Source organism: Nicotiana sylvestris, chromosome 5 (assembly GCF_000393655.2).
Source record: "Nicotiana sylvestris chromosome 5, ASM39365v2, whole genome shotgun sequence".
Classification (NCBI taxonomy): Eukaryota; Viridiplantae; Streptophyta; class Magnoliopsida; order Solanales; family Solanaceae; genus Nicotiana; species Nicotiana sylvestris.
In genome coordinates this window covers 56,267,714-56,290,857 of record NC_091061.1, presented here as the reverse complement: position 1 = coordinate 56,290,857, position 23,144 = coordinate 56,267,714, and positions in this window count along the sequence as shown.

Below are 23,144 nucleotides of genomic sequence, written 5' to 3'. Positions count from 1 at the left end.
TGAAGCAGTAAAAGCGCTAACCCAGCTCGAAGACCTTAAGGTTTTAAAGCATCCGTTGCACTCTTTTCCTTCGGCCGAGTTTTTATCCTGTAAAGGGTTTTACTCGCATGGTTTTTAATGAGACAACATTCACATGCTACCTAAGGACGACTCGACAAGTATTCAATGCTTCTTTTTCAATCAATCTCGAACACTGGAGGGCATCCCCCCTCCCCCCGGAAGGCCATCCACTCGGATAAACCAAGAAACGCCAATAGGGCCCCAATAGGGAAATGATTTAACAGACCAAATGGACGAACAAACTGTGTCCGTATTTACGGGCCCCCGATGGAAAAAACATGTACACTTGTATCAAGTAATCGAAGAATATCATCAAAGCATCTCACACTCCAAAAGAAGCTCGGCACCTTCGCAAAAATGACTCATCCACCGATAACGTCCCGAACACTCGGGGACTAGCGTCAATAATTCAACACCTGAACGACCTTCGGGTCAGGACTCCAAACTCATAAGCTCTCAATGAGGTGACATGAAAATTACGAAAAGTCTCCAAGGCCAAAATGTGTCCCGAACACTGGGGGACTGGCGTCAAAATCTAAAAAAACACACGACCTCAGGGTCGAAATCTCCGAAATGATAATAATGATAACACTAATAATCGTGGTGATGGACACATGCAACTGGCTTTGGTGAACAAATCAGGGGAGGAGTTTAGTTCAAGACAAATTGCTAATAATTCTAGAAGACTAAATCCAACAGGATTGGAGTTTATTCCTACTGAAACTGAGAATAGCTTAGTGAAAAAAAGGAAGACACCTAGTCCTGAGAAGTCTAGAGATGTTATAGCAGTAACAGAACAAAGGGGATCAACTGCTCAATGGGTTAATACGACTTTTGTCCATGCAAATCCAGTACAAAACAAGGAGGAGAATGCAAACAATGTGAATAAGAAGCAACAGGAAGCATATTTGCCTCAACTGGTTACTACAAACCAATCATGCCAACAAGTGCCATCACAATCTCTAACTACTGGGAACATACAGCTAGGTCGTTTGTGGAATAATCAAAAAGAGTATGAATCAGAAGAGGAAGGGGAATATCACACTGAGGAGGAACATGCAATTGCAGTTGATGATCAGTCATGTGGAGAAGATCTTGGGAATGTGGTGCAAAGGGTAGATTAGGAAGATCAAAACAATGCAGACAAACCAGTGGAGCTAATTATAGGAGAGAGTTCTATACAAGTCTTGTCACACCTCCTTTTTACACACCGAGAGGTATACAAGGGAGTTTTTTCAATTTAAGTGACATTATTCGAAATGGAATTATTTATTTATTTTTATTCAGAGTCGCCACTTGGGATAGTTTATTTGGTGTCCCAAGTCACCTTTTTATTTTTTTAAATCCCAAATCGAGGAAAATTCGACTTTCCTTTTGAAGTTTGCGAACCGGAAATTCTGAATAAGGAATTTTGTTAACCCGGGGGAAGGTGTTAGGCACCCCCGGATTCCGTGGTTCCAGCACGGTCGCTTAAACTATCGTAATTAGCCTATTATCTGATATTAAAACATGTTTTAGCCTATCGTAATTAGCCTATTATCTGATATTAAAACATGTTTTAGCCTATCGTATAATTTTAAATTTTTAACCACTTTTAATTGATTAGAAAGATTCAACGTTATCTAAAGCACGTCTTTGAACTATGCCATATGAAATGCACTCGCGGTCCACGACACATTTTATTTAACGTTGTTGAGATTTTAATTTGGGTCACATGAAATACACACCCAAGTTTAGGAAGGTAATGTTATTAAAATAACTCGGCTAAAGCAACTAGCGTTGTTAACTTTGCGAGGGCCATGGAAATTTGCTAAATGGCATGCCTCGAATTCTAAGATTAAAATTAAATGAAATGAGGGTCGTGCGTTTTGAGATTTTATTTAGCACAACACACCTCAAACCCGATTTTAGGAGTCTAATTAATTGAGGAAGGCTTAATGGAATTCTAATTATTTTTAAATAAAAAAAATTATGCCTTACTTGTTAACTGATAGGCATAGTATTTAAACTAATTAATCTTAAAGAAAATTGCTCCAGCAAATAGCAACTACATGAACCCATTCAAATTGCCTTCAGGCTTGGGCCAAAATAAGCCCAATTCTCAGTAAGGAATGGACGTTCAAGGACACTGAACATGCTATTGAATCGGGGATTAAATGTCCATTAATTGGGCCTGCTTTAAGCCCAAACTTTAGAACCAACAATTATACAAAATGAATTAAATACCAACTAACCAAGAACTATATGAAACATGAAGTTGAACTGACATTTTTACTTCTGAATTTTAACCATTTAACACAAATCAACTAGATAAATTTCTAATTTTATCTTTCATGTATCCTTGAGTCAAATCTGCTACCAAGATAATCCAGTAGCTAAAGAATGCCCTGCTGGGCTCAAAAACGAGCCCAGACAACAACAACAGGCCTTATTCCCCTGCTAGTGACTTCAGAATTCAAGGCTCGAGAAACCCAACACTATAGCGAACAAAACTGATGGTTTCAGACTCAAGATCGAGTCTATGCTAAAGCAAGACAAACCTCTGCACTTAACACGAGCTGATAAATCTCATCACTACCCTACAACTAATACATCAGGAAAACTTGAATTACTACTGAGGATGCATTCTTGACATTAGATTAACGAATATTCACACTTAACTAAACTTACAAACATAACACAAGATTTTAAGCTAACTAACTTTTCAATACCAAAGTAACAAAATCTAGAGAATTAATTAACACCCAAAACTCTTAAGAGCACATAACCACTTGTATAGCACATTAATGGAATGAGATAACTAAGACAACATGTGTGGTTTAGGACCTATTACAGAGCATTAACGAAATAGAGGAAATGAATGTAGTGAAATCCACAACAGCTTGTATTCAATCAGGCCTCGATTCAGAATACATGTTCTTAGTCACTTGTTGACAATGGTTTGAGGAAATACCTGGTGATGAACAAAAGACAAAAGAAAAGGGTGAAGAATCAGCAAGAAACAGCAGGGAATCAGCAGCAGGTCCAGTAACAAAGAGCAAACCTGCAAAGCAATTTCAAACCCAGAAAATAAAGTACTACATCCCAGAAATCAGTTTCAAATGCACAGTCTAACCAACAGACATCTAAACCAATCTCAATGACTAAGTCTCAAACCATTTCTAAGTTCAAATGATCAAGAAATCGATTCAGAAAGAAGAAGATTTCAGATTTCAAAACTAAAGCCCAATGAAACAGTGTTTTCTGTAAAAAGTTTCAGCCGTTTAGTTGTTTTCAGAATTTTTTTCCCCACTCAAAATCGAAAAAAAAAAATCCCCATGGAACCCAAGTAACTATGCCTTTATAGGCAAGTTATAGGGAATCTTTAAGGGTTTAGTTTTTTCATTTTAGTCCTTTCAAACAAATACGAGCATGAACCAATCGAGAAGGGGAAATCTAGGTTCAAACCTTGACCAATTTCCAGTCTATTTAAAGAAAAGTAGAAGAAAAGAAGAGGAATCGGAGGTGAAATAACAAAAGTGGACAGAAAAATAAAGAAAACTCACCAACTAAACTTGAAACCAACACTGGATATCTCGATTTAACACAACCAGTGTTAATCACTTGTTCTTTGCCAAGAACAAACGACCAACACTACTTTATGTCAAATTAACCCTTGAAAATTCGAAAATTCTGGAGCCTAAGGTCGTGCATGCCACAGATTCAAGAAATTCTGATTTTGGGCTTTTAAAACTTCAAACTCCGATTCAAGATTCGACGAAAGATAGGGTGATTCGAGGGAAAACACATGGGGATTTGGAGTGAGGAAGCCCTGGAGGTTCTCCGGTGTTAGTTTGGGGTTGAACAGAGGTGGCGCCGCCACCGGAGAAAACAAGGGCGGTGCTAGGGTTTCGATCTTTGATCTGAAATTCGAGGAGTTCTGGAAGGATTTGAGAGGACTTGTTTGGGGATTTGGGATGTGGAGGTGGAGGAGATTGTGGGGTGTTAATTTCAGGGTGGTTAGTGGTGGCGCCGCCACCTTCAGGCGGTGGGCGTTCAAGGGCGGCTACTAGGGTTCAGGTCTGGTTGGGGAGGGTGAGATGAGAGATGAGACGGGGGTAGGGGGGATGTTTGGACATATATATACTCCAAGGACCTCACTTCCAAGCCATTGGATGAGAAAAACCACGACGGTCCAGATTCATTTTAAGTGGGACGGAGTCGTTTCGGTGAAGGGGGAAACCGGATCGGGTGTTTTACTGGACTGGGCCGGGTGTGGGGCAATTTGAACGGGTAATGGGTGTTTAACACTTGTCCCTAGGACAAACTCAATTGTAACAGCCAAAAAATCGGATTTTTCTTTTATTTCACTTCTTTTTCTTTTTCAATTTCAAATCCTTTCTTTTCAAATTAAAAATAAAATCCTAAATTAATTTTTAAACTAAATTAATCTACTCAATTAGATTAATCACTTATCATAGTATTTACAATAATTAATTAAATCCTAAATTTAAAGAAAAACTATAAAATTCAAAATTAAAGAGTTAAAATGCAAAAAATGAACTATTTTTTTGTGATTTTCATATTTTATAAAACAAACTAATTTACTGATTAATCTAAAAAATGTAAAATTAAATCCTAAATGCAATGTGTGATATTTTTGCTATTTTTCATGATTTAAATAAAATTAATTATGTACACAAAAATGTAAACAAACACGAAAATTGAGCAATTAATTCCTAAAACCCCAAATAAAAAAAAGGAAAATCCTAATTTTGGGGATTCTGTAGGAGTAATTCATGAGAGGCAAAAATCACATGCTCACAGCTACTCCTCTTTTCTCGGAGACACGAAGGGTTTCCGGGCGAAGATAACATGAGCTATTATGAGGGATTTTTGCCCGTTTGACACTCCATGAGAAGCATTTTTTTGAAAAGAGTCTGATCGAACCTTGCTTCAAGGTTGTCTACATATCCTTGACTATAAAAGAATCAGGTCAGTGTAGTTCTGGAAATTTCGGTAGTTGGGACTACCGAGAAGCTGTGATTTCGCTGTTGTTGCTGTTGTTTCTTCTTGTTGAGCTCCTTATTACACCAAAAAAGGAAAATAAAAAGTTAAACTAGCTAAGCCTATCAACTACGAGTTACAAGATTCCTATTTATAAATCTCTTGAAGCTTGATCTTGAGTCTCAGCTGGTTCTTGATGTGGACTCCGATCTGAATCTTGATGCTCGTTAGTTGTAGGTGATGGTTCTTTCTTCTGCTTTGGGTCAAAGGGGGGACAAGCGAAGCTTGTGACTTCAATCATATCTTGAGCAATCTGCATTTTTCTCTGCTTCAACATTTTGAATTCACTTATTTTGTTCATTTTCTTATTTTCTTTATTCTGGGTTGAGACTCGTTCTTTCAGTCATCTCGAACCCTGTGTCTCAAGGTAAAACCTGCTCAGACACCAAAAACAAATAGACGAACGAAATTTTTCTGCCCCAGTTTTTACTAGGAAAATTTCGTGAGTTATTTGCAAAAAATCTAAACTATTCAGGGGATGGAACCCTATATCTAAAATGTCAACTCAGGGATTGGGGCCCTAATGTTGGCGAAAAGGTGGCTAGGGAATGGAGGCCATATGTCTAAAGGCTCAACTCAGGGATTGGAGCCCTAATGTTGGCAAAGGCGACTAGGGAATGGACGCCCTATGTCTAAAAAACTCAACTCAGGGATTGGAGCCCTAATATTGGCAAAAAGGCAACTAGGGAATGGAGGCCCTATGTCTAAAAAGCTTAACTCAGGGATTGTAGACCTAATGTTAGCAAAAGGCGACTAAGGAATGGAGGCCCTATGTCTAAAAAGCTCAACTCAGGGATTGGAGCCCAAATGTTGGCAAAAGGCGACTAGAGAATGGAGGCCCTATGTGTAAAACGCTCAACTCAGGGGTTGGAGCCCTAATGTTGGCAAAAGGCGACTAGGGAATGGAGACCCTATGTCTAAAAAGCTCAACTCAGGGATTGGAGCCCTAATGTTGGCAAAAAGGCGACCAGGGAATGGAGGCCCTATGTCTAAAAAGCTCAACTCAGGGATTGCAGACCTAATATTGGCAAAAGGCGACTAGGGAATGGAGGCCCTATATCTAAAAAGGCTCAACTCAGGTATTAGAGCCCTAATGTTGGCAAAAGGTTATTAGGGAATGGAGGACCTATGTCTAAAAAGGCTCAACTCAGGGATTGGAACTCTAATGTTTGTGAAAAGGCGACTAGGGAATGGAGGCCCTATGTCTAAAAGGCTCAACTCGGGGATTGGAGCCCTAATGTTGGCAAAAAGGCGACTAAGAAATGGAGGCCCTATGTCTAAAAAGCTCAACTCAGGGATTGGAGCCCTAATGTTGGCAAAAAGGCAACTAAGGAATGGAGGCCCTATGTCTAAAAAGCTCAACTCAGGGATTGGAGCCCTAATGTTGGCAAAAGGCGACTAGGGAATGGAGGCCCTATGTATAAAAAGCTCAGCTCAGGGATTGGAGCCCTAATGTTGGCAAAAGGCGACTAGGGAATATAGGCCCTATGTCTAAAAAGGCTCAGCTCAGGGATTGGAGCCCTAATGTTGGCAAAAGGCGTAAAAGGTTAAGATTAGGGATTCTGAACTATCATTTTTTTTCAGATTTTCTTCTTTCCTTCTCTTTTTTTTTTCATTTTCCCTTTCATTTCTTTTATTTCAATAAAATGCAGGAAAGAATTTTTGAGGAAAACTTCCCTTTTGGATTGATTGTTTCTGCGAAGTTGTTTCTAGCTTTTGCGCAGCTTTTCTTTTGGCTGCACCTGCTTTTGCACGGTTGCCTTGAGTTGCACCTGTTTCAATTTTAAACAAAGAACAATTGTTAGTTTGAAACGGTGGTTGGTTTTGTGGCCTTCATTGTCTCAGTCACTCGATCTCGGCCCGAACCTTTGTTGAGAATCTCTGTTGCTTAGTGGTTTTCTGAAGATTGATCTATTTTTCAAACCAAGGGACTTAGCTTTTAAGATTTCATGACGGCTTACTTGCGTGGGGCTTCGACCCTTTTACTTTATTCTGCCTTTAGGCTTTTATCTTTGCCTTTCTTTTCCTTTTCAATAAATTTGATTTCAAAGTATCACCCATCATGGCTAGTCGGGATTGACTTGATGCACCCGCTGAGGCTGGGTACTTTTCTTTAGCTTCTATTAGGCAGGACCCTGTAAAGCCAATCTTTCCACCATTTCTTTGTATTAATTTCGGAAATAGAGTTAGACCGAAAGGGATTCAAGGAAAAGTAAGCAAAAGGCAAGTAAGTGAATTTAGAAAGAAGTGTTCCTTTTGGGGAGGAAGGATGGACTTATCTAGGGTGCATGCAAACTTCAATAGACATGACATGCTTCTTGGACTGGATGCCCGATCCGCACAACTATCTAACTTCTCACATACCCATTGCGACCCATGTTTTTAAACCGAGAAACCTTGCTAGGACTCTTTCAATACCAATGGTGGTGAGAGATTTCTTCTTTTCGATCAACGGCGCCCTTTGCGGGTTTTTGTCAATCGACCTCTCTCATTTCTCTTCTCACCGTCGCCTTATAGTGCTCTTTACGAGTTTTCACTAACAAGACTCTCTCATTTTTCATTTATCTGCTTACCATCGCCTCATGGCGCCCATGTGGGTTTTCACCAATAAGACTCTCTCATTTTATTTCTCTCGTTTGATTGCATCGGATCCAAACATTGTGTTTTCTAATTCCGACACCTTTGCTGATTGATCAGAAGGACTTGAACAAGGTTTGGGTAAAATGAATCTGGATGAAATTATAACTTTGGAACCGTTCAGGTAGGCTCATTGTCGAACCATTATAACATCTGCCCCAGTTTCTCTTTTGGGGAACATTGGATTTTTGTTTTGGTATGACTAAACCCCAGGGAGAGGCTGCCTACGTATCCTTTCGGAATCAAGTCGAACGCAGTTCAGGGAAACATTTGTTTTGTTGTTTTTGCTTTTGCTTTTTGCTTGCTTTTCTCTTCTTTTTTTTAACACTTTACGGTTCCCAAGAGGTTAATCAAAGAAGAGTAATCGACTCAAATGGGTTTGCAAAGGGTGGGGAGTGTTTGGGTAGTGAGAATGAAAGCCTTCGTCATCCCAATCGGACAAAGTTGTCATTGCAGAAAAGCTAAACATAATACCTTTTGACTGCATCCACATTTACAGCTGCTTCGGGATCATTCCCTTCGATATCGCCCTGATACAATGCCCCTTTGGGCAATATCTTTCTGATGATGTATGGGCCTTTCCAATTAGGAGAAAATTTTCCTTTCGCTTCCTAGTGATGGGGAAGGATGCGCCTTAAAATGAGTTACCCTACTTCGAAATTTCTAGGCTGCACTTTCTTGTTGTAGGAACGGGCCATTCTTTGTTGGTACAACTGCCCATGGCAGACCGCGGCCATTCGCTTTTCATTGATCAAGGTTAACTGTTCCAGTCGGGTTTTAACCCACTCACTGTCTTCAATTTTTGCTTCAACGATGATCCAGAGAGAGGGGATTTCAACCTCCGCGGGTATTACGGCTTCATTGCCATAAACCAAAAGATACGGGGTGGCTCCAATTGATGTGCGCACAGTAGTGCGATATCCCAACAATGCAAACGGTAACTTTTCATGCCACCACCTGGAACTTTGAATCATCTTTCTCAAAATCTTTTTGATGTTTTTGTTTGCTGCTTCGACGACACCATTGGCTTTGGGCCGATAAGGAGTAGAGTTCTGGTGCGTTATCTTGAATTGTTCGCATATCTCTCCCATCAAATGACTATTCAAGTTGGCAGCATTGTTGGTGCTAATAGTTGCAGGAATGCCAAAACGGCAGATAAGATTAGAGTGCACGAAATCTACCACAGCTTTCTTCATGACGGATTTGAGAGTGATGGCTTCAACCTATTTTGTGAAGTAGTCAATGGCAACTAGTATGAATATGTGCCCATTTGAGGCTTTTGGCTCGATTGGTCCAATGACGTCCATACCCCAAGCAACAAATGGCCAAGGTGCTGACATGGGATGCAGTTCTATGGGAGGTGCATGAATCAAATCACTGTGCACCTGACACTGATGACACTTTCGGACAAAGCTGAAACAGTCCTTTTCCATGGTCATCCAGTAATAGCCCGCTCGAAGGATTTTCTTTGCTAAAACAGGACCGTTCATGTAGGGTCTGCATACTCTCGCGTGTACCCCATGCATGATTCTTACAGCCTCTTCCACGTCAACACATCTCAACAAGTTGAGGTCTGGAGTTCTCTTGTACAAGACATCACCACTCAAAAAGAAACCACTCGCGTGCCGCCTAATGGTTCTCTTCTGGTCTCCACTAGCTTGCTCAGGATATTCTTGCGTTTTCAAAAACCTTTTGATGTCATGATACCATGGTTGGGTATTTGGTGCTGTTTGAACCGTATTACAATAACCATGCCTTTCCCGAATTTGGATTTCCAATGGATCAATGTAGGCATTGCCTGGGTACGGCAGCATTGAGGCTAAAGTGGCAAGTGCATCAGCTAGTTCATTGTGGCAGCGAGGAATGTACCTGAACTCTATTGACTTGAATCGTTTGCCAAGTTCTTCCACATGTTGCCTGTAAGGAATAAGCTTGACGTCTCGGGTTTCCCATTCTCCTTGAGCTTGTCGGATAATCAAATCTAAGTCTCCCATGATTAACAGTTCTTCAACATCTTGGTCGATTGCCATGTTCATGCCCATAATGCAAGATTCGTACTCGGCAGTATTGTTTGTGCAGAAAAACTGAAGCCTAGAGGTAGCCGGGTAATGCTGACCGGTGGGCGAGATCAAGATTGCCCCAATTCCGACACCTTTTGCGTTTACCTCTCCATCGAAGAAAATTTTCCAAGCTTTGATGTCCTCGGATATTGCCTCAACTGAGTTTACCTCTTCATCTGGGAAGTAAGTATTCAAAGGTTGGTATTCATCATCGACCGGATTTTCAGCCAAATGATCTGCTAACGCCTGGGCTTTCATTGTCGTGCGAGTGACATATACTATGTCAAATTCCGTAAGCAGGATCTGCCACTTTGCTAGTCTCCCAGTGGGCATTGGCTTCTGGAATATGTATTTTAAAGGATCCAACCTGATTATGAGGTAAGTGGTGTAGGCTTGAAAATAATGCCTCAGCTTCTGAGCGACCCATGTCAAAGCGCAGCAAGTCCTTTCCAACAAAGTGTATTTGGCTTCATAACTGGTAAATTTCTTGCTCAGATAGTAAATAGCCTGCTCTCTCTTTCCGATCACATCGTGTTGCCCAAGGACGCAGCCAAAAGAATTCTCCAAGACTGTTAGGTACAAGAACAAGGGCCTCCCTGGCTCAGGTGGGACCAAGACTGGCGGATTCGACAGATATTCCTTGATTTTATCAAAAGCTCCTTGACATTCATCTGTCCACTTGAATGTTGCGTCTTTCTTCAGTAATTTTAATATGGGTTCACATGTGGATGTCAGCTAGGCAATGAATCGGCTGATGTAGTTCAATCTACCCAACAGACTCATAATATCCTTCTTAGTTTTCGGAGGAGGTAAATCTCGAATAGACTTTATCTTTGTTGGGTCTAACTCGATGCCCCTTCGACTGACGATGAATCCCAAGAGTTTGCCGGATGGTACCCCAAATGCACATTTGGCTGGGTTCAGCTTCAAATCATATTTACGCAGCCGCTCAAAAACCTTTCTCAAGTCCCGAACGTGGTCTCCATGGGTTTTGGATTTGATGATTACATTGTCCACATACACCTCTATCTTTTGGTGCATCATATCGTGAAAAATGGTAGTCATGGCCCTCATATAGGTTGCCCTGGCGTTCTTAAGACCAAATGGCATGACTCTATAACAGTATGTACCCCAAGGTATGGTAAAAGCTGTCTTCTCTGCATCTTCTTCATCCATCAACACCTGGTGATATCCTGCGTAACAATCCACGAAGGACTGTATCTTATGCTTGGCGCAGTTATCAACAAGGATGTGGATGTTCGGCAAAGGGAAGTTATCTTTGGGACTTGCCTTGTTTAAATCTCTGTAATCCACACATACCCGGGTCTTCCTGTCTTTCTTTGCCACTGGGACTACATTAGCTAACCATGTGGAGTACCGGACCACTCGGATCACCCCCGCTTTCAACTGCTTCGTAACCTCTTCTTTGATCTTGTCACTGATATCAGTTTTGAACTTCCTTTGCTTTTGCTGGACTGGGGGACAATCGGGGTATGTTGACAACTTGTGAACCGCCAAATCAACACTCAGCCCTGGCATGTCGTCATAGGACCAAGTAAACACACCTTTGAACTCAAACAGGAGTTGGATTAATGCGTCTCGAGATTTTCCATCTGTGAAAATGCTTATCTTGGTTTCCCTGATTTCTTTAGAACTACCCAAATTAACCGGTTCAGTATCATTTAAGTTCGGCTTAGGTTTATTCTTAAATTGTTCCAATTCTCGATTTATTTCCCTAAAAGCCTCCTCTTCATTGTATTCCGGCTCTTGGTTCATTATTTCGCAATTAGACAGCATGTTTGGATCTGGGCATGAAGTCCGCAAGCATGTCATGTTATTTAAAGCCGCATTATTAAAACTGAAAGAAAAGAGAAAAATGACAAAATCAAAAAGAATAAAGAAAGATGAACGATGAAATATTGATTTCATTTCTTTGAATTTGAAGGTAACAGGGTTTACATTGGAAAATTAAAAGACAAGAAGCTAAAGGAAACATCCGAGTTACACCCTGAAATAACTCGTGATGCAGAAAAGGTGGCAGGACAGGTCTACCACGACTCCCGCCTGATCGAGAATGGCGTAGCCTTCCAATTCTGCAGCTAGACGTTAGGTCCCATATACAGCACCTCAGCGGTGCTTGAGCCTTCCCCTGGCTGATTCATGTGGGCTTCATACAGTATCTTCCTCATCTCCCCACAGATCTCTTCAATCTCTTCGGTCGTGAAGACCTCATATTGTTCTTCCTCATGGTATTTTGGCTTGACAAATGTTTTGTACAGATGCGGCACCGGCTGAGGCAAGACCCAACCATTATTCTTTCTATCATTTTCCCATTTTACATCAGCTGGAGTGGGTCGGAAGCCTATCCCAAAGAACTTTTCACTGGCGGTCAGGGTGACAGGTTCAGTTATTCCTTGCAATGATTTCCCGAGCCCCTTCCCCGGCTTGAAGCCATGTCTGATCATTTCTTTGGCCACCATGATTGATGCATTAGAAAGAAAGGGTTGAGGGCATGGGTTTCCCTCTTCGTAGTGGTCTGCGACCACAATTTCAAAGGCTTGGTAATCTATATGCTCACTCCCCTCTCTTGCTTCAAGGCGTGGGACTGATGGGTCCCGATAAATTGATTGCTCGTCTTCCCCGTGGACCACAATCTCTTGATCTTCATGCTCAAATTTTACCATCTGGTGGAGGGTAGAGGGTACATCCCCCGCTACATGAATCCATAGCCTTCCCAAAAGAAAATTGTAGGATGTGTACATGTCCGGAACCTGGAGGGTTACTTCAAAGTCTACTGGGCCGATGGTCGGAATCAGATCGATCTCTCCAATTGTGTCCCTTTTTATACCATCAAAAGCCCGTACACAGACATTGTTGGGTCGAATTCTTTCTGTCCCGATTTCCATGCGCTGTAGAGTTGAGAGTGGGCAGATGTTTACCCCAAAGCCTCCGTCCAACATAACCCTTTTCACATACTACCCTTCGCATTTGACTGTCAGGTTCAGGGCTTTGTTATGCGCATCCCCTTCTAGAGGCAAGTCATTTTTGTTGAAGTAAATCTGGTTAATTGCGAAAAACCTTTCTGCCATCCTCCACAACTGATCTACAGAAGTCTCAATAGGAACATATGCTTTGTTAAGGGTTTTGATCAATACTTTCTGATGTTCGGTGGAGTTCGTCAGCAAACCCAACAAGGAGACTTGTTCGGGAAATCTTCGAAGCTGATTGATCACCTTATAATCCGCCATTTTCATCTTTTGAAAGAAAGTCTCTGCTTCTTCGGCACTCATGGGCTTCTTAGATGGGAAGCGCTTTCGAGTGGCATTGTTCACCTCTTCCAAGTTAGAATACTTTTCAACGGGGTTATTTTCTTGAACTTTTCCTGAGATTACTTTGCCCTTATAGGTCACCACCATTTTGTTGTAGTTCCAAGGCACAGCGGTAGGATCAGTCATGGGCCTCTGTGGTGCGCGTCCAATAACCACGGGCTCACTCAGCCTTGGTGGATTAATTGGCCCCCGCATCACATAGGCTCCCTTGGGCACATACATTTGGGATGCCTTGTTCAGCTCGAATCTCCTAGGAGGACTCAAAGTCATCTGCTTTTCTTTGCGGCCCCGAGGGACATAGAGAATAGCATCTTTGGGAGGTATTGCCCCAATCCCCGCTTCAACTTTCTTCTCTGATTTTGGAGGGGTGGTTTTGTTCTTTTCCTCCCCTTTGTCTTGCTTCGAGGAAGCTTTTGGTTTCTTTTCTACGTCAGCAATGGCAATGATGGCCTTCAATGCCGAGTCAAATTCCTTGTCCTCACAAATCATTCTAATTACCGGCCTGTTGTTGTGGGCCGGCAGTGGGTTGTTAGTCACATTTGGAATATCTTCATCCCTTAGCACTATCTTCCTTTGTACTATCAAGTTTTCCACGGCTCTCTTCAGAGTCCAACAGTCATCCGTGTCATGCCTTTCTGCCCCTGAGTGATAGGCGCATCGGGTACCGGCTCTGTAAGCGGGTGATGCTGGGTTTTACCTAGTTTGAGGAACCGGCTGTAGCAGACCCATTTGGACAAGCTTTGGAAACAGACTGGAGTAGGATTCGCCGATTGGTGTGAAATTTGGCCTTCTAGGTGGCTCACGAGGGGGAAAATTATTTTGTGGAGGACGGGGTTGTAGTGGTTTTGGTAAGGAGACTAGTTTCTAGGAAATGGAGCTTGGTTACAGTTGGCTTGTTGCTGTGTACGGACATAAGGTTGAGCATTCATGACCGTGTATGGATGAGGAGCATAGGCCATGTCTTGGTGGGGGTAATAATGTTGCGGGGTCCTTTCTGGGAGAAGGGATCTAGGAGTACGGTGTTTTCTTGCACCCGATACTGCCATGGATGTGTTTTCCTTTTTCTTGCCTTTCGTATTTCCTCTGAACCCACCCTGAATGGCTTGGGAAGTAGCTCTAATAGCGGATTGGCTTAGAATTCGACCCGTTTTCAACCCATTTTCAACCATTTCGCCAATCTTGATGGCTTCAGCGAACGGTTTACCCATAGCAGACATCATATTTTGGAAGTAGTCGGCTTCTTGAGCCTGGAGGAATACTGTGACCATTTCGACCTCATCCATCAGAGGTTTTACCCTAGACGCCTGCCTTGCCATTTAGCTGCGTACTCCCGGAAGCTTTCCGAGGATTTATTTTTCAAGTTCGTCAACGAGTTCCTATCTGGAGCAATATAAATGTTGTACTGGAACTTCTTGACGAAGTCTCTAGCAAGATCATCCCAAATGTGCCAGCAGGATATATCCTGGTCCATATACCACTCAGAAGCGATGCCAACCAGACTTTCTCTGAAATAGGCCATGAGTAGTTCTTCCTTTCCACTGGCCCCTCGCAATTGATTGTAATATTTCTTGAGATGAGCAATAGGATCACCATGCCCATCGTACTTCTCAAATTTTGGGGTTTTGAATCCCAATGGTAGGTGCACATGGGGGAACATACACAAGTCGGCATAGGATACACTTTTCTTTCCACTCAGGCCTTGTATGCTTTTCAGACTCTGTTCCATACTTCTCATCTTTCTCACAATCTCTTCTTGCTCAGGAGTTTTGGTGGTCTTTTCTTGCCCCGCAGTGAACTCAAATTGGGGCGGCTGAGTATAAGCAGGAAACTGAGGAGGTTCCATTTGGAAGGTGAAAGCTGAGGGGTCAAAACTGGGCCTAGGCAGTGTAGGATGTGTTATGGCCGAGCATGGGGGAGTGGTGAAGATATTCAAAGCTGCACCAGACATTAACACCTGGGAGCGAACCTCAGAAGGTGTTCCCACAAAATGAGCTGAAATAGTTGGGTATCCTAGTAGGGTATTTGGGTGACTGATCGGAACAGTGAAGGTACTACTTGCTCTAGGAAAAAGTTCATGGAATCCCGGGATGGCACTTGGTGGATCTCTTCAATTTGCCCAAGTATCCCACATCTCCATAACTTGATGACGCAAGATTCTATTTTCTTCGGCGGCTGCCGATTCTGAGATCGGGATGCCCGAGATTGGGCTATCATCCGTGATGGGAATTGTTGGTAGAGTTATTTTTGAAGACATTCTGATGCTCCCCTTTGATCTAGTAAAGTATGGGTGTGAAGCCAGGTTACCACAAAAACCAACCACCGTTCTATAAAAATCTGGACTGGGTACAGCAGCAAACGGTTAGTTTGAAACAAATAACAGATAGGTAATCACATGTTAGGGTGTGATGCACCTATACAGTTAAATTTATTTCTACATGTTTTGCAACGGTTACATGTTTCATCCCAGCTTTACTTACTACTTTTTTTTTCTTTTTTTTTTGGGTTATGATCGAATCCTATGTAGATTGCCTACGTATCATGACCCCGCATGAATCAGACCAAGCGTAGTTCTGGGGGCGTTAAAATGTAAAAATAAATAATAGAATATTTTGGAATTTTCAATTCTTCATAAAAAGGAAATACTTTGGATTACAATGATTTAAAGCAAAAAGACTCAAAAAGGAAAACAACAGACTCCAAAAACACGTTGACAATACAGACTCACGAACTGACTTAACAGACTCTGACAAAAAGAAAAATACTGAATCGAAAATAAACTAACAGACTTCAATAGAAAAGAAAGATACAGACTCCAATAAAATCAAGAAAACATTGATGCTCCTGGTGCCCACGGGACATCATTCGGTCTCGACGCGGGCCTAAATGCGAGATCCCCTTGCAATCGCTCCAAATCACGCATAACTTGGCGGACAAAAGTCGTCACTACAGCGAAAAAGGTGGTACGAGTCATGTTTTCGCACGCTTGGCATTTCATGGTAAAGTATTGAGTGATGGTTCTGATCCTTTCTCTAATTCTGCCTTTTTCCTGAAGCAACCGCCCTATCTGCTGATTCTGGGCTTCCAATACTTGAGAGTCATGAAGGTGTTGATCTTGCAACTGCTGCATTCCTTCCTCCATTTGAGCCATCAAATCATAACACTATTCTCTATCGGCTTTGAAATCTTTAGCCTGCTTGGCTGCCTCGTTCTCGAGAGTGGTTACCTTTCTTCTTAGGCTAGTGATAGTCCCTTCATAGTTCCTCTTCATTTGTTTCACAAACTGTGCCCGCTCTTCTGCCTTCTTTGTCCATTTTGCCCTGATTTTTGCTAGACTAGCTTCAGACTTTTCTAGGTCTTCTTGACGTTCAAGGGCTTTCTTTTTAAGACCGCTTATAAGCCTTTCGTCAGCCCGGCTTCTTTCTGGGTTTCTGGCAGCTATTTTCATCTTTCAGATCTGAGCTTTGAGGGTCTCATTTTCCTGAGTTAGTTTTTTCTTTTCTCCCTCGTCTACAGCGGCTTGAACACCATTTTCAAACTGAATCTCCATGACTCGCCTTTCCAACGGGCTTATTTTGGCCCTGTACTCGTTTTCTTTGGTCAACCAGTCCCACTGTACCTGGGCCCCATCGGTGAACTATTGGATATGGGGTCTCTTTGCGGGGCTTTCAAGAATCTAGAATCTTTTGCCGAACTAGACAATATACTTAGGGTCCACTTCACCTCTGGCTAGATCTCGCACCATGGTCTTAGGTTCAAGAAATCTACATTCATTCCATACTTGGCGAATTTTCCCTTTTGGAAATGTGGCTTTCGGGCCCAATTCAATGACATGTTTACTCAAATCTTCATCATTGGGGACGGTTTGAAACCTTCCTAATTGGCGCAAAACCCTTTGTGGAGCATAAGGCTAGATGCTCCGGATGCCTATCAGGAGGAGGTAACACACTTCAGCTGACATGTACACTGCTTCGGTGGCAGGAAGCCATTCAAATGCCCACTCAATTTTATCGTCAGTCAAGGATCTCAAATGTGCAAGCCAAGCTTCAGTACCTTTGGGGAATTCAATACATGTCACTCGGCTTTCAAATTCTTCAATGCAGCTCAAACCGGTCAAACCGTAATTCATATACCCAACCCGGTGGCAGAGATGTTCTTGCACCCATAACTGTAGTAGTAGATTGCAGTCTTGGAAGAACTTTCCCCCTTCCTGATAGATAGTAAAGGCTCGGTAAATTTTAGATAAGATTAGAGAAACCACAGTGTTGTTGGTTTTCTTGATCGCCACATCGATCATTTTTACAAGACCTATCTCTATATTACCATATTTTCGCGGACAAACTACAACACCCAATAAGGCTACCAAAAAAGCTAAACCCCTCCTTGTCTCTCATTTGTCTTTATTTCTGGCATGGGTTAGACCAGTGTTCGACTCTTTAAAACCCCAGGGGTTACCATATCGATGATACAAGAACTGGAGCATGCAATACCCTTCAGATAAGTTTTCGTCCCGAATATCCCGACTAATACTCAGCAAATCCAGAAATTTGTGGGGGGATACTGATCATGGTGCCAATGGATATCGACTTCTAAAGTTTCCATTAAGGCCCGCATAACTTACTGTGAGCACGTGATTTTTGCCCTATATATGAATAATTCCCAAAATTCCAACAAAATAATTTTTCCTTATTTTTACAATTTTTTGTGCATTTTGGTATCATTTACTGATAATGGTTGCATTTTATTTGTGCATGTTAATTCATATAAAATACAAAAAATATGCATTTGCATTTAAGATATAATTTTATATTTTTAGGACCGATTAGGGGTTAGTTTGTTTTAGAACAAAACATGGAAAATTACAAAATAGCTCACTTTCGCATTTTAATTGTTTTAATCATAAATTTGGCGTAAAATAGGTTTTCAATAATTTTAGAATTTAATTAGTTTAGTTTTGAAATATATTAGGACTTTATTTTAATTGTTGCAATTGTATAAAATAAAATAAAAAATAAAAACACAAAATGATAAAGAAGAAAATAAACAAGAACAAATTGGGTTTATCTAAACCCAAACTGTAGCCCAAATCAGCTTCCGACCCAGGCCCAGAACCCTCTTCCCATCCGGTCCAATTTGATAAGATCAAAACTTCTCTGTTTGGCGTCGATTAATCCAAACCATCGAGGTTAGCAAGATCAACGGCTCAGAGGCGGTGTAGGCGTCCTATAAGACTGTCCGAAGGTCACCCCCCCCCCATTCCTCATCGTCTTCCTCAACCCCCATAAACCCTAGCCGCGCCGCCCTGAAAACCCTAGATCGCCAGTGGCGGCGCCGACGCTGATCACCCCCAAATTTACACCCCTCGTCCTCATCACTCTCCTCTTTCCATTCCTACCATTGGTTTCCCTCGAATATTGCCGGAGCTCGTCGAGTCTCCGATTGAAGTTTCCGGTCAAGTCGCAAGTTTGTCCAAACCCGTCCAAAATCATACCCCACAATCCCCAGACTTCCCTCAACCCAAATCCATGACTATTTTCCTTCGAATCCTGGTGAAGTAGCTCGAATTTCAAATCTGAAAATTTTCGGTCAAAAACCTAACACAAAATCTTGTGATTTTGGACCGTACTATCCTTAACCATGTGTTTATTGTGAGAGCACATGGTTAGCGATGTTACGAGTCAAAAATTTGGAAAGATTTGAGCAATCAGTGATTAATCGGAGGTTTAGCTCCATTGGTAAGTTTTTCTTCAACTCTCGGAGTCATTTCTTTTTAATTTAATATAGTCTCATATTCCCTTCTTCTCCTTCTCCCTTCAGTTTGTTTGATTTCTGGAAATCAGTCATAGTTAATTTTGGTTTATTACTGGTTCAGGCTTAAATTTCATTATGTTAGTTTAGTTCATGTCGTTGTTCCTAAGTCCGCTTCAGTTAACAGTAGGATTAGGCTCTTACTCATCGTTACTTTAATTGGTTAGTTGGATTGGGTTGTTTATCGATCATATTTTAATGTCGTTCATAGATAATAATAGTTATTGATTTGAATGGCTAGTATTAATGTTAGCCCATGCTGATGCCTGTTTTGATCGCCCTGTTTTTCTTTTTCTGATTGTTTAATGATTTTGCGGTTTAGATGTTAGTTTAATGTTGACGACTACTCTCGTTTGATTAATAGATTGTTAGAATATGCATTAGGATAAGTTGTATTTTAATTTAATCTTGATATTTTGCCTTAGAGTTGGACCCAGTTGGTTATAGCTGAGCAAATCTTTTTTATTTAGTTAACTTTAGTTAGATGTTAGCTGGGGTTAAAAGGATTGGGATCAGTTAGCATTGGGCTGTAAATCCCAGACTAGTAAAAGGGCATTTTAGGGATAGAAAAGGGTAGTTTCTTTGGGAATAGTAATTTCAAAATAGGGGTAAGGGTAGTATAGGTATTTTAGGGGGTAAAAGAGCATCCAAGGGCCTTCTAGAAGGGTATTGTAGTATAGATTTCAGCCAACTTAGGATATTAGCTTGGGAAACAAGTCAAGAAATGAGGGACTAAACTGAAAATAGGGGAGGGACTAAAAAGAAAGCCAAAAATCTGATTAACCCTTTTGGATCACCTATAAAAGGGCATGAAGTGCCTTGAGGAAGGAGGATTTTTCATCCCAAAAATCTCCACCAAAAGCTCTCCTCCTTGCTTTCAATTTCAGCTAGCATTTCAATTCCAACATTAAAAAATAGTTCTACTGCTTCATTGAGTTGAAGGAAGTCTGGAGTGATTCATTGAATTTTCTATAGCTTTTATGGATTTCTGGTTTATTTTTTTTAAGTCTGAAGCAGTAGCTCTTCATTGATAAGATGAAATGAATTGAATTTGGATTAAAATCTCGATTCCAAGTCTGTGGATTTGTTGTTCAAATAAACTCTTTCTTCTGAGTTCACTGGGTACTGATTCTGGGCTTGAGGCTGTGATGTAACTGACAATTTTGTCAAGTGATGACTATTTTTTGTTGCTGTTGACTGACTCTCTCTTACTCCTATTCTGTTCACATCCAGGTACGCTCTCGAATTGTGATGGAGTTGAAGTTTACTTGAATATGGAAGAACTTGTGAATATGACTCAAATTGGAATAAACAAATCAGTTTTTTTATCACTGTATAGTTTCTTTTATATTATTGATGTTTGAATCAGTTTGTTATGAGGGTAAAACTATCATGTTTAGTTGCTAAGTATGGGATATTCATTTCGTTTTAGTAGGCCTGTGATACTTATGGGGACTGTTAATTGATTTGTGTTCCTCCATGTTCATTTCAACTAGATTTAAGCCTAATAGATGTTTGGATTGTTGATTAATGTATTGAGTTGATAATCGTAGTTGAGATTGCTAATTGTTGTTGGGAAGTGTTACTGAAATCATGCACGTCAATACATTCAGTGGCGTGTTTGTAAGCTGGTGGTATCCTTGCCCAGGTTCGATCCTGGGTCCTTGTCCAGTCTGCAAGGAGTCTCGAATTGGGCCTCCCTTTGATGGCCCAGCTTATGAGAAATCCCTTCAATAGGCCCTTGGGCATCACTCAAGGCCCCATTAAATGTTAGAATTAGTGAATCAGTGTTCCTTGCGATATGCGTGCATCAGAATCCGATTGCGTCCAATTAAAATGTAAGAACCTTCTTAATATACTAATTAACTAGGTCTATTGATTATTGGATACGAGCATAGTAGATATCAAATAGTTTCCTAGTTTAAATACCCTTAAATAACAAAATGAGACGAGCCTCACCGAGCAAAAATAAATAAATGTGGGGCCCTCAATAATTGGTTGATTAAAAATATTTTAGACTTCGGGATGAGCCGTTTAGTAAATTTCGCAGCTTTCCCTAAAGATAACAACGCGTTAGACCCTTTAGGAGCATTTTAAATAAAATTACTTTCTTAAACTCGGGTGCGCATTTATGCGACCCAAGTCCAAATCTCGACGAAGTCGAAATGTGTTGACAACCACGGGTGCCTTGATTGCGACGGGGTTCGAAACGCGTTTTCACGACGTCGCAATTCTCTTAAAATAAATAATGATGAAAACGGTTTACAAGTAAAAGGCACATAAGCTAGCATGTATTAAAATTAGATAAAATTAAATACAACAATTAAGCAACCGTGCTAGAACCACGGAGCCCGGGAATGCCTAACACCTTCTCCCGGGTTAACAGAATTCCTTACTCGGATTTCTGGTTCGCGAACTGTTAACAGAGTCATAAATTTCCTCGGTTCGAGGATTCAATCGGTGACTTGGGACACCATTAATCTCTCAAGTGGCGACTCTAAATCATTAATAATTAAATCTCGTTCCGATTGTCCTTTAATTGGAAAAACTCATTTATGCCCTTACCAGTGTAGGTAAAAAGGAGGTGTGACAGCTATGGCGACTCTGCTGGGGAGCATACCCAGAATCTCTGGTTCAGAGATCAGAATTCGAGCTTAGATGAATTGTTGTATTTGATTGTATCTGATTTTCCTACATACTTTGTGCTGAATGTGCTAAATGATATCGCTTTGATATTATCTGAACTATATATAAACTATGTCGACACCCTTCTCTCTTCACCTCCGGGGATGTGCTTACTGGTTGAGACTCCCTATTCTGTTAGTGTCATACCCTGAAATAAAAAAGAGGCTCGGACAAGTTACGAAGCCGGATGGCCTTTTGGTTCCCGGTAAGTTGCCCCCTCCTCGACTTGAGTTGTCCGCTCGGGTACACAGTCTAGAACACCGACTCAGGATTTGAACATAGAATAACATGACTTCATGCCAGATCCCTAGTAGGAACGGTTATTTGCATCATGTTGCATTTGACTTAGGGGACTCAACACAGGGGTTGGGTCCGTCTAGGACTAGCAACCTGAAATGAAAAGACCATCCTGATGCATCCTACTTGCTCTGTACATATATTTGTTTCGAACCTGCATGTTGACCGGTTTCTGAATCTCGGGAATGTTGGAAAATTGAAAAAAAAAAAGAAAAGAAAAAAAAATATCAGTTAGGGAGTTAATTGATTATTTTAGAAATAAAAAATCAATGACCAATTATTGGCGAAACTCTGCCAAAAATTTGAGAAAAAATAAAGGGAAAATGTTTAATTTTGTTTTACTATAAAAAAAAAGCAAAGAGAAATAGAAAAAAAAGAGTCTTTTATTTTTTGAAAGATGGTTGTTGAAAAAGAAAAGGATAAGAAAAGTTTTTGTTTTAGTTTGAAAAACATAAGTTGTTTCATTATTTGTTGAAAAGGAAAGGAAAAAGAGTCTTTTATTTTTAGTTTTGGAAAAATAGGTTGTTTTATTGTCTGTGGAAAATGAAAAAAAAAGAGCCTGTTATTTTTTTAGCTTGGGAAAATAGGCTGTTTTATTTGTTGAAAAGAAAAAAGAAAAAAGAGAGTCTTGTTTCTAAAAATAGTTTTTATTCACTTATGAAATGCCAAAAATAAAAATGGAAAAGAGTCATGTTTTAAAATAGTTCGGTTAATTTGCTCAAACTACGGATGGTTTGATTCTCACAGGGCGTGAGATACATAGGCAACCCTCCTCGGGTCCAACCTCCCCTTTGCAAAAATAACCAAAAGATATCAAAATTTTAATTTTTGTCATAAATAAACCAGGTGACGCCGTTTTTGTCAAAAATAGCCAAATGTTCCCAAACGGAACGCCGGAAGGTTGACCTCCCATAAATGGACACCTTTGGTCATGTTTTCATTTTCTTTTCGACCCTCACAGCCTTAAGTTTTCATCCTCGAGGCGTTGAAAGGCCGTGTTGCAATACCGGGTCTTTTATCTTAAATAAGAACAAGTAAGAGTTGTGAATAAGCCAAGTAGAGCCGTCTTGTCATAAATAGCCGAATGTCCCCAAAAGGGACACTGGAAGGCTGACTTTGCAAAACGGCCATCTTGGTCAATTTTTGATGTGTGACTGGTTGACTTCCGCGGCCTTAAAGTCTTTGTCCCCGAAGTGCTGAAAGGTCGCGTTTGAGAATTGAGTTC